We start from the raw sequence: 11,121 nt of genomic DNA on the forward strand, positions 1-11,121 counted from the left end.
AGATTATGCCCATCCATTTCTAATAGAGGAGTTCACATTTCAGGAAAGCAATAATTTGTATAGAAATAAAAAATGCATCGAGCTGATGTTGCATTTTCAATCTTTTACCTGGTAGCAAGGTCCAGATGTTCCACTGACGCCTACTTTGTGCACACCTGGTGACAGGTCCACCCAGTGCCGTGCCTTGGTTAATTGCAGGAACGGAAGAGAGGCAGTTACCTGGGCCAACTTTCTCCTTGTTTTCTAAGTTTGTTCCCCAAACTTCCTTGTCAGAGAGCTGCGCAGTGTTGATGCTTTGTCTCCTTCCTCTCTTCTTCTCCCTACCTCCCCCCAACAGACTCCCCCAATTCAGTCAATCAAATGGTCGACATGGCAGCAAAGCTCCTGTTGCCTGATTTTCCTCCTCCTAAACTGACAGGATCAAATGGTTATTTATTTATTTACTTACTAATAATTTATAACCTGTCTCCTTCCCCAAAAAAGGGGTGGGGGGAGGGAAGGGATGAGTGCCTCACAAGGTATCTTCTTGGCATTCACCTCCAAATGTGTAAGCATCTCCGGGAAGAGAGTCACCGCTCGAGAGTGGCCTTTGGTTTCCTTCCAGAATCCACCGAGTCGCCTGGTGATGCTTAATGAGCCCATTACTGCAGAATATGAATAATGGAGAGTCCGACCCAGCTGCTGTGTTAAAGTGAGATGTTAGATGCGAAACTCCTGCGAGGCTGTCTGTACAAGGTGGCCGACTAGGTAATTGGCCCAAAGACTTGACACGTTGAAGAAACATGGGCTTTCTTCCCCTGCAAAATTCAATTAAGGAAGAAGTCATTGGCAGCCACTAACTGGCATCTGTGGACCAGCCCTCCACACCCACAGTTCCGACAATCTGGCAAAGCAGGCACCAGGACTCCATGAACACACCAAGAGGAATCAGAGAGGGGGTGCGACCCTCCCAGCATCACAAAGCTGGTCGGGTCTTGGATTCAGGTCTCTTTCTGGATGCAAAGGCCGGTGCCTGCACCGCCCTTTCCCAGATTGCCGTTGAGATTTTGAATCCAACCTCCATGTCTGCCACCAATGCCTGGTAATGATCTAGTTTATTAACATAACATTGACATCCTGTGTACGGTTTAGGACACTGCTTCAAAAACTCTTCGCAGTAGCTGTCATAGCTGGGGATGAGCTCAGCTACAAATACCAGCAAGTTCAAGTTCCAAGTTCAAGTTCAAATCACCCCGGCTGCCGCAGTGAGATGACGGATGATCCTCACACGGAGACCAGAGGTCCAGAGGCAAAGAGGCTCTGGGTGCGCTGCATGGAAGATCTGCTCTGCGAATCCAGGATTCCCTGAGCCTGGTCCTTCTCCACAGCCGTGCTTCCTCCTCCAGCAGGAAGGGGCCACCATACAGCAGTTATGGGAGAAACAGGAGACATGTTTAGGTGGGAGTTACCTGTCCTACAAGCCCAGCTGTCATCACCTTTAGATTCCCTGAACAGAACCAGCTCACCTGCATGAGCGCGCGTGCGCACACACACACACACACACACACACACACACATACACACACACACACATACACACACACACATACACACACACACACACATACACACACACACACGCACACACACATACACACACACGCGCGTGCGCGCGCACACACACACACACACACACACGCACACACGCACACACACACACACACACCTATCTGGGTAGCAGTCTCATTCTTTTTTTTTAATTTTTTTAAATTTTTTATTGTAAAGATGATACTATACAGAAGGTTACAGTTACATGAGCAAGGTAATGAGTACACTTCCTATTGAGCATTGTCACCCCCTCCATTGTTTTCCCCCTACCATCCCTTCCCTCCCTACCTTCCCCGAGGTTCTTTTTTTTTAAATTGTGATTAAGTGATTACATAATTTCCCAAATTTCACAGTATTGTGGAATAATGATGCTCATTTAAAGTCACAAGTTCATTCTAACTTTCCTGGAGCAAATTGTCTATCACAGTCTATAACATATAACGATGTTCACATATACACCATACATGTGATCAGCAGCTTGGGGATATTTAGTAGTGGTTCGACCAGATGAGTGGGAGTTCTTTGTTTCTTAAGTCCTGTTAATTTTGTCATATCACCTAACATTTTGGATTTAGCATCCACTTATCAGGGAGACCATATACCATTTGTCTCTTTGCTCTTGGCTTACCTCGCTCAACATGATTCCTTCTAGCTCCATCCATTTCCCTGCAAATGCCATTATTTTGTCATTTCTAATGGCTGCATAATATTCCATTGTGTATAGATACCACAATTTTTGGATCCATTCATCTGTGGTGGGGCATCTGGGTTGTTTCCATATCCTAGCTATTGTGAACAGTGCTGCAATAAACATGGAGGTGCACATGTCCTTGTATATTGGATCTTGTTGTTCAGGGTAGATGCCTAGAAGTGGTATGAGCAGTCTCATTCTTAAACCATTCACTGCAGGTACAAGAGATAGTCATGCATGCTGGAGGAGACCATGGAGAGTGTCTTCCAACCACACTGAAGAAACAGGAGGTTCTGGGTGTCCAGAAGGGGCCCTGTGACCAGCTTCTACCGACAGAAGATGACAGAAGCAGGGCCTCTTTCAGATGATCCACAAATGTTCTGTGTGGTCGCGTGCTCTCTCAGCACAGCTGAACACAGGGGGCTCAGTGAGGGCCTGAAAGATGACACCCCACAGGAAACAAAGATTTGGGTCACGGAAGCATTTCATGAAAGGCAACCCTCAGGTCTATACACCTTTGATGTATCCGTCCGCTCGGGATTGGGGATTATTTGTTATGGAAACTAGCACTGATGACCCTGACGCATTCAGGTGTTTTCCAGGAAGTCAGCTGTGATAATCACTGGAGAAGGGGTTGGTGGTTCATACCTGGTAAAAAAGGCAGGGTCTCCCACAGCCAGGGGATGGAGAGAATGTTCTGGTGAGATGTTTTGAAATTGGACATTTAATGGCTATTCAGCAATTGCAAAGAGTATTACCTTGGGTAACTCATTCCCAACCGTGAGCCTCAGTTTCCCCAGGCATACATTAACAGCTAAGCTCTCTCCAGGCTCTGTGAGGGTGGTCCTAGGAGCTCCTCTGCTCCCGAGGCATTTCCACAGCAAGGCCCGGGCATCTTCTTCTGAAGACCCCCCAGGAACGTCTGTGTGGCTGCTCCCCACGGAGACTGCCCACGGAGGCTGCCCACAGAAGCTCTCCTCACTGTGCACATGTATTTGATATAATTCCACTCAAACATGATTTTCACAACTCAGACCAAGAAGCCAATTAATGTAACTCGTATTTATGGCGGCTGCCTAGGCAGCCCTAAAACTCCACTTGGATCTCTGCGTTCTCAGTGGCAGCCCTTAGGCTGCGTTACAGTTGTATCCTATTTTAATTATTAATTCTGCCCACACCCTATTTACTCAACATGAAATAGTCTCCCACTTACAAGGGAACATTCTGTGGTAGGAAGTGTTCCTGTGACCCCCAAACTATGCACACCTTGGCTGGTGCGTTTATGACGCAGAAACAGGCTTTGTAAACAACGCATTGAAGTCCTACTAAGTGCCAGGCTGTGATTCCTGCCCAGCCTGCCTTCAGTTCGATCCATAGCCCTGTCCCAACCATGCCCATTGGACAGATGAGTGCTCTGAGGCTCCGGAAGGTGGAGTCATGTATTGCGTGGGTCGCTGTGACCAATCACCTGAGAACAACAGCTTAGAAGGAAGTGTTGTTTTGGTTCATGTCTTCAGAGCATGCCACCAGTTCTTGGCTGGCTGGCTTCGTTGCTCTCAGTCCTGTGGCACAGCAGAATGTCGAGGCAGGAAGTACATGCTGGGGAGAGGCTGCTCAGCTCGTGGTAGCTGGGGAGCAAAGAGAACGTGAGGCTGAAGCGAGGGACAAACACACCCTTGAAGGACACATCTCCAGTGCCCTGTCTGCTCCGGCAAAGCCCCATCTCCTAAAGCTTTCACCACCTCCCAACAACCCATTAAGTTATGAATCTGTAAATGGATTAATCTACTCGTGAACCCAGAACCATCATGATCCAATCACTTCCCAACGGCCTCACCTCTAACACGGGTCAATTGGAGACGGTGCCTTCAACACAAGAGCCTTTGGAGGACGTGGAAAGCCAACCCTAATACTTGTCAAGTCTCTCACAAGCACCCAGGGAGGAGCTACATCTCCTGCCCCAGGACCCTTTACATTGACAGATGTTCAAAAGGTCTTCTGATATTGGGGAGGGGAAACAAAAAAGAGGTTGATGTAAAACCTCTGCTATTGAAGCAGAGAGGCTAGCTGGGCATGGCGGTGCATGGCTCTGATCCCAGAAACTCGAGAGGTAGAAGTAGGAGAATCTAATACCTGAAGCCAGCCAGCCCATGCAAAAGCATGAGACCCTAATTGAAAAATAAGCCACCAGCCAAAAGGGCTGGGGGTATGGCCCAAGCGGGAAAGCATTTGCCTGACAAGCTTGAACTTAAAACCCCAGTATCACCAAAGGAAAAAATATATAAGCAGAAAGACCCAACTTTACTATAGTTCTCTTCGCTTGTCCTTCTCCCAGAAAGTTGCCAATACCTCCTTTTCCCTTTCACACGAGCTGTTGTGGGAATCCAAACCACACAGTGAGCCAGGCGATCATGCCTCCTGAGCTTCCCTGTGAGTGATCTCAGGCCGTGTTGATCAACAGTCGTGTGTACCTGATGCTCTACAAAGAGCAAATAACTGGGACAGAAAATTCCTGGTGTCTCCATATTGCCACTTCTTCATACCTTGGCTCTGTCCAGAGTTGGCCTAGTATTAATGATGATTTGTATGGGCAAGAAAATTTTTTTAAGCCAATGGACAGGTGCTAGGGTCTCATGCCTATAATCCTAGCAACTTGGGACGGTGAGACCAGCAGGACCCAAGGGGAGTCCTGCCAGGGAGGAAACATTGTGAGACCTTCTCAGCCAATAGCCGGGCACAGTGGATGCATACCTGTTGTCCCAGCTAGCAGGAGGCAGAGATTGAGAAGATGGCGTGCATCTGCCACCCCAACTACAGCAGGAAGCGAATGATAGGAGGATGGCAGACCAGGCTAGCCCAGAAGGAAGTGAGACCCTATCTCAGAATTAACTAGTGCAAACAAAAGAGGCAGGGTTTGGTGGTAGAGCACCAGCCCAGCAAATACAAGGCCCTGAGTTCAAACTCAGGTATTGCCAACAGAAAGAGATATAGAGAGAAATATGTAAGACAATAATTAGTGGTACTAAATAAAGTACAAGATGCCTGGCTCAATTTAAACTTCAGATAAGCAGCAAATAATTTCTGTAGTGTAACTTTGAGCACCACATAGAGACAAGTATCTATGTCCTTGGTTTATTTTTTTTTTCCTCTTAAAAAAAAGTGGTTAGAGCTGGGAGCCAGTGGCTCATGCCTATAATCATAGCTACTCAGGAGGCTGAGATCTAAGGATCACAGTTCAAAGCCAGCCCAGGCAGGAAAGTCTGTGAGACTCTTATCTCTAATAAACCACCAGAAAACTGGAAGTGGCGCTGTAGCTCAAGTGGTAGAGTGCTTGCCTTGAGCTGAAGAGCTGAGTGACAGCGCCCAGGCCCAGAGTTCAAGCCCCACAACCAACATAAATAAATAAATAGATAAATAAATAAATAGGACTGCTTTCTCATCCAACAATTCTCTTTCTGGCGACATGGAAAAGAAGGTAAGTCAGGATCCCAAGGAGATGCTTGCACATCAAGTTCATTGCACACCTACTCACTAGAGACAAGATGTGGGAACAACTTGACTGTCCATCAATAGATGAACAGAAAGAAAAAAGGCAGTACATGCATACAGTGGAATACTATTCGCCTTTAAAAAGAAGGAAGCCCACCATTTGCAGCAACTGTGCCTTGAGGACGCTGAAGGGCAAATGTGCATGAGTCCACGTCAATGAAGTCTCTAAAGTACATGGGGCCAGGTGTAGGGGGTGTCATTTTTTGCATTTATGCAAATTTTTTTGTGCCTGGGCATTGGCAGCAGGCACCACACTGGCTAATCAGAGGGGACAACGTTTTAGCTATGCAAGATGGGTAAGTCAGCTATCTGAGCAGCAGTGAGCTGAATTGCACTCCGTGTGCTAGGCAGATAGATCTCAGTGTTATCTATTGTAAGGGTGTGCCCTTATCACAATAAAACAAGAGCCCAGCATGGTGGCTCACGCCTGTAATCCTAGCTACTCAGGAGGCTGAGATCTGAGGATCGCAGTTGAAAGCCAGCCCAGGTAGGAAAGGTTCTGAGACTGTTATCTTCAATTAACCACCAGAAAACAGGAAGTGATGTTCAAGTGGTAGAGCGCTATCCTTGAGCTGAAGAGCTCAGGGACAGTGCCCAGGCCCAGAGTTCAAGACCCATAACCAACAAAACAAAACAAACAAACAAAAAAAAAGCTGATCCATGGCTAAGGAAGAATACCTACACTGATCCTTCATCTATTAGATCCCAAAATATTAAAAAGCCAAATCCAAAGGCGGCAACTCCTGACCCGGGAGTTACATTGAAACCTATTTGTCCTCACCGCCTTGAGCAGCTTCGAATACAGCCCTTCTTCAACTCCCCAGACGGCCGGCCCACTTCCCAAGTGCTGCGTGTATCTGAGGAATATCTGCTTCTCTCCGATAACCAGACATTCCAATTAATATCCCAATTAGTATTACAGATTCACAGGCGGAGCTTGTGAACAGAATCCGCAGCTGCAAACAGACGAAGAAAAATATGCCGGAGGGGTGGGGTTCCTGGGTACCTCCCCACCCCACCCCCAGTGACCCCCCCAAATTCCTGTCTGTATTGAACTATGTCTTATGAACTCTGTAATAATGAAACATGACTCAGTATAACCCCATGCGAGGTATCAACACAACATCAGCAAATGCAAAAGGATGCATTGTCTTTAAAGTATGTCAGAAGGCAGGCAGCGTTCTCTCCCTTCCACCCGGTGTGTGGGAAGCAGAGACTGGAGATGGGGGGTTGGAGATTGTGATGGCTGGAAGTGAGGGGAAGAGGTCCTCCCAGTCTTGGGTACCTTTCTTCACAAATGGTGCTCAAGATGGTCCCTTGAATCCACGAGATTAAGAACCAGGTTACCGGTGCCCTGGACCAGGGCCTTTTAACCTGTCACAGCTGGTCTGCCTCTGTCCCCACCCAAGCCCTGCCATTCTGAGCCAAAACTACAGCATGAGGCACTTGGCCAAGAAAATTATTTATCTTAAAATGGTAGCCGCTTTTCTGGAGACCGGTATTTTTCTTAGTGACTGGGCTATGGGTCCAGGTTGGGAGAGATGGGGCTTGACAAGGTGGCGCATGCCCAGATCTGAATTTAGCGCCACACTGGCGCTCGGCTCACCTCACATCGATGGTCCGGCAGCTTCTTCAGCCCTTGGAAACAACAGCACAGCTTTGGAATTCAGCTTGAGCACCTCTGATTCAAAATCCGGACTTTAAATGCTGCAAAACCCAAAACCTTTGATTATTCATTTTATTATTTCCTTCCTTCCTTCTTTCCTTCCTTCCTTCCTTCCTTCTTTCCTTCCTTCCTCTCTTCCTCTCTCTCTCTCTTTCTGTGGCTTGAACTCATAGCCTGAGCCCTGTCCCCATGTGTTTCGTTTTTGGCTCAAGGCTAGTGGTCCACTTGAGCCACAGTTCCACTTCCAGGATTTTTGGTGGTTAACTGGAGACAAGAGTCTCATGGACTTTCTTGCCCGGGCTGGCTCTGAACCACAATCCTCAGCTCTCAGCCTCCTGAGTAGCTAGGGTTGCGGGAGTGAGATATGGGCAGCTGGCATGCTTTTGCTCTTCTTGGGAGAACACCACGGGCTTGGGGAGGGCTGCTTCTAAGCGAGGATGCACCCATCTCCAGGCAGCCCCTTCACTACCAGCCTCTGCAGGGGGAGGTGAACTGGGGCAGGGCAGGATGCTCCCTCCGCCGTCTTTGTGGAAAAGGTTTTTTAAGTGGCCAAATGTAGTTCTGTTCTTTGTCCAGAAACCTTGGCCGTGTCGGCAGCTGTCCTGCGTGCCCAAGTGCAGACCTCTGCCTCCTCGCACCCCAGTGGAGAGACCAGAGACCCGCGTCCCGCAGAGGCCAGCAGCCTGCCAGCCTGTTTCTATGCAGACAGCATTATGGAGCCATCGGAGAAATCTGTGCTCCCCGAACATTACCTGGAGTGCTTCCTCCCGCCGGAGAAACTCCATCGGGTGCCAAATAAGATCTGACAATGCGTTCGTCTTTCACCTACATGGTGAATGGGGTTGTATTGTATTTTGTTTTTTTACCTTGCAAGCCGTGCGCTTCTCATGCCACAACATGACTTCTGATACATTCACAAAATCGGCAAACTGTGGAGATGGAAGAAGCACCCCAGCCAGCAGCAGGAAGACGCGAGGATAAATAGCACCAGATACTTTGGGGTTCAGTAGACGCCAAAGCACAGAGAAGAGAGCCCCAGAGTTCAGCTTGGGAAGGGGGGCAGAATGCCTTTCCACAGGGTGCTCCCGGCCTAGTTTCTAAAACACATGCAGAGCCGGTGGAAATAGGGAGAGGTGCCTAGGCCTTCCTCACGGCGCCTGGAGTTAATTCTCTAAGTAAAACCAGCCTGAGCCTCTCACAAACGAGCATTGTACAGGAGGAACTGTGTGGCCTGGCCAGACGCACATTCCTGCCTCCTATTGCTATTCATTTCTTATAGGTTCCAAATCCAGTATTCAGCTCTCAAGAAAGCTTCAGGAAGGAGAAAATCATATCCCCACGTTGATCACCCGTGGATTAAAACTTTGCAAAAGTATCCATATATTACGTGCGTGCATGCGCACGCGTATGCGTGCGTGTGAGTGTGTACACGGAGATATGCACACAAATCTGTGGAGGAGGGGGGGAGGGGGAGGGGGTGGGTCTCAATCCTCCACACCGTACACCAATGTCACATTTTAATGTAATATCGTGTCCAATGCATATTCATGAAGTAGAATCTTGGCAGTGACACAAGGAGAGTGGGAGGGAGTGTGTTTGGCGGAGTGCGTCACGTTTCAGGCCAGCGGATTTTTTGATTAAAGTCCCTTATCCGTTTTATCATGCATATCCAGTCTCTGATTAAAGTGATCTGCTCCTGACACTCACAGTGTCAGTATGCACCGAGACCCTTCACACTAAACATGGTTGGAATTTATATCCTTAAAAAAAAAAAGGACCCTGTACACCTAACAGCTAAGGAGGAGAAGCAGGGACAGCCGCGTTCATTTAAATCTGTCTCTGCACAGAGCTCTGTGCCCCCCTCCCCCGTTCCCTAGTTCAAAAAGGCTGACCCAGAATACAAATCAGTGTCCAACTTCACATGCTGAATTCTATCCCTCTCCCTTTTTTCCTTCAAGTTAGCTTCCTTGTTTTTCTGATTGTTGGGTTCTTCTTTTAATCAAATGTTTCTTGTATAAGAATAGGAACGTACACAGCAGACTATAGAAATGGATTTGCCTTGCTCCTGATGAAAGCCTGGATCTCCCATCTTCCTGAAGCTGCCTGTCCCATCCTTTTTCAGAAGATGGGGCCTGCAGCAGGAGCGCTGTCCACTTCAGCAGGGACCAGAACATCGAAGGCCACAGGCAGGGAGGAGTGGGGTGGAAATCTGGCCTCCCCTTCAGAGTCACAGGCACATGTCAATGCCCTCTGGAGGTGACACACTGCTCCTTCAAGGCCAGTAGAAAGCAGGGTGTACCTGCAAGACAGGGACCCACAATCAGGAGTCCTGTGTCATGTCACAGCTGGCCACCAAGTGACTCAGCAAGGCCAGCTTCCATCCAAGGAGCCACGGCTCTTCTGGGGAAGACAATGCCCACCCCAGGGGCTGGGGTGCAGCTCAGATGAAATCATGCATCTGCCAAACACAGGTTCATCTGACCCATACAGGATCAGGATGGATGGATGGATGGATGAAAGAATGGATGGATGGATGGATGAATGGATGGATGGAAAGAGAGTGGGAGAAAGAAAAGATGGTAGATAGATACATAAAGAGATATAGATAGATAAAACAGAGGGATGGGTGGGAGAGAAGGAGAGAAGAAAGATGATAGACAGATACAAAATACACGTAGATAAAACAGAGGGATGATAGAAGATAGATAGATAGATAGATAGATAGATAGATAGATAGATAGATAGATAGATAGATAGATAGAAAATCATGAGCTGCAATTTATTAATGGGCCAAAACTGTAAAAAAGAACTATGTGTTACCACTCTTATTTCACCGTTCTAGGGCCGGCAGGAATTTATCTCAGCACAAAGGACAGCTCTTTCAAATGAAGGCAAGTGACCGCTTGAAAATCCGCTTTCACCTGGTGATTCCTCGGGTTGCACGGACACGGGAAGCCTTCCTACCCCACTCTGACCCTACCTCTGTGGAGGGTCTCCCGGCAGGACTCCAGTGCGGTGTCTCCACCCTGTTAGGGCCTGAGAGGTAGCAGGAAGCTCCAGCACTTGGCCATTTTCTTGTCTAGGTTGTATGTGCTCCACAGACCTGGGTTGAAAGGTAGCAGGTTCCCTTCTGAAACCCAAGCAGAAAGGTATGGGGGGAGCCCTGGGCCACAGCCACCCTGTTAGTCCTAACACACCCATGACACGTGTGTCCCAGTGCTGCTGGGGGTCTGGAAGCGGTCATTTGCCTTTTCTAAGCCCCGCTGAGCTTCCTTGTCTGGGCAAAGGGATGAAGGACTGACCCCTTCCTGGGTGCAAGGAGGCCCATCTCTGTCACCCAGCCCTGGCCACAGCAGGTGGACCCTGAGCTCTAGAGGTAAGAAAGGTCTCCAGAAGAATGAGGCAGCTGGGGGTGGGGGGGGGCAGGCTTCCTCCATTCCTCCAGGATGAGTCAAGGAACCTCACATCTGATTCATTATGAGTAGGACCAGTACCCCTAACTGCTCCTTCTGGAAAAAGATGTAATGGCCATGTGCATTTGTTGTGCAAAGATAGGGAAGAGGTTCCTGGCTCCCAGGACAAACACATGGCAGAGGAGGTCACGGTGCAGTGACCCTGGGTACCCGGA

At 48.4% G+C, this 11,121-nt stretch overlaps 1 long non-coding RNA gene across 1 annotated transcript; it reads right to left on the minus strand.

The window, feature by feature from the left end:
* Positions 1 to 2,013: 2,013 nt before the first annotated feature.
* Positions 2,014 to 8,293, minus strand: LOC138810565 (uncharacterized). Its single transcript, XR_011367168.1, has 3 exons — positions 8,246 to 8,293; positions 7,434 to 7,534; positions 2,014 to 3,906 (listed from the first exon to the last, which is right to left on the minus strand). It is a non-coding gene; the product is annotated as an uncharacterized lncRNA (long non-coding RNA).
* Between the last annotated feature and the right edge of the window lie 2,828 nt (positions 8,294 to 11,121).

Source organism: Dipodomys merriami, unplaced genomic scaffold (genome assembly GCF_024711535.1).
Source record: "Dipodomys merriami isolate MVZ:Mamm:240054 unplaced genomic scaffold, mDipMer1.0.p SCAF_50, whole genome shotgun sequence".
Classification (NCBI taxonomy): Eukaryota; Metazoa; Chordata; class Mammalia; order Rodentia; family Heteromyidae; genus Dipodomys; species Dipodomys merriami.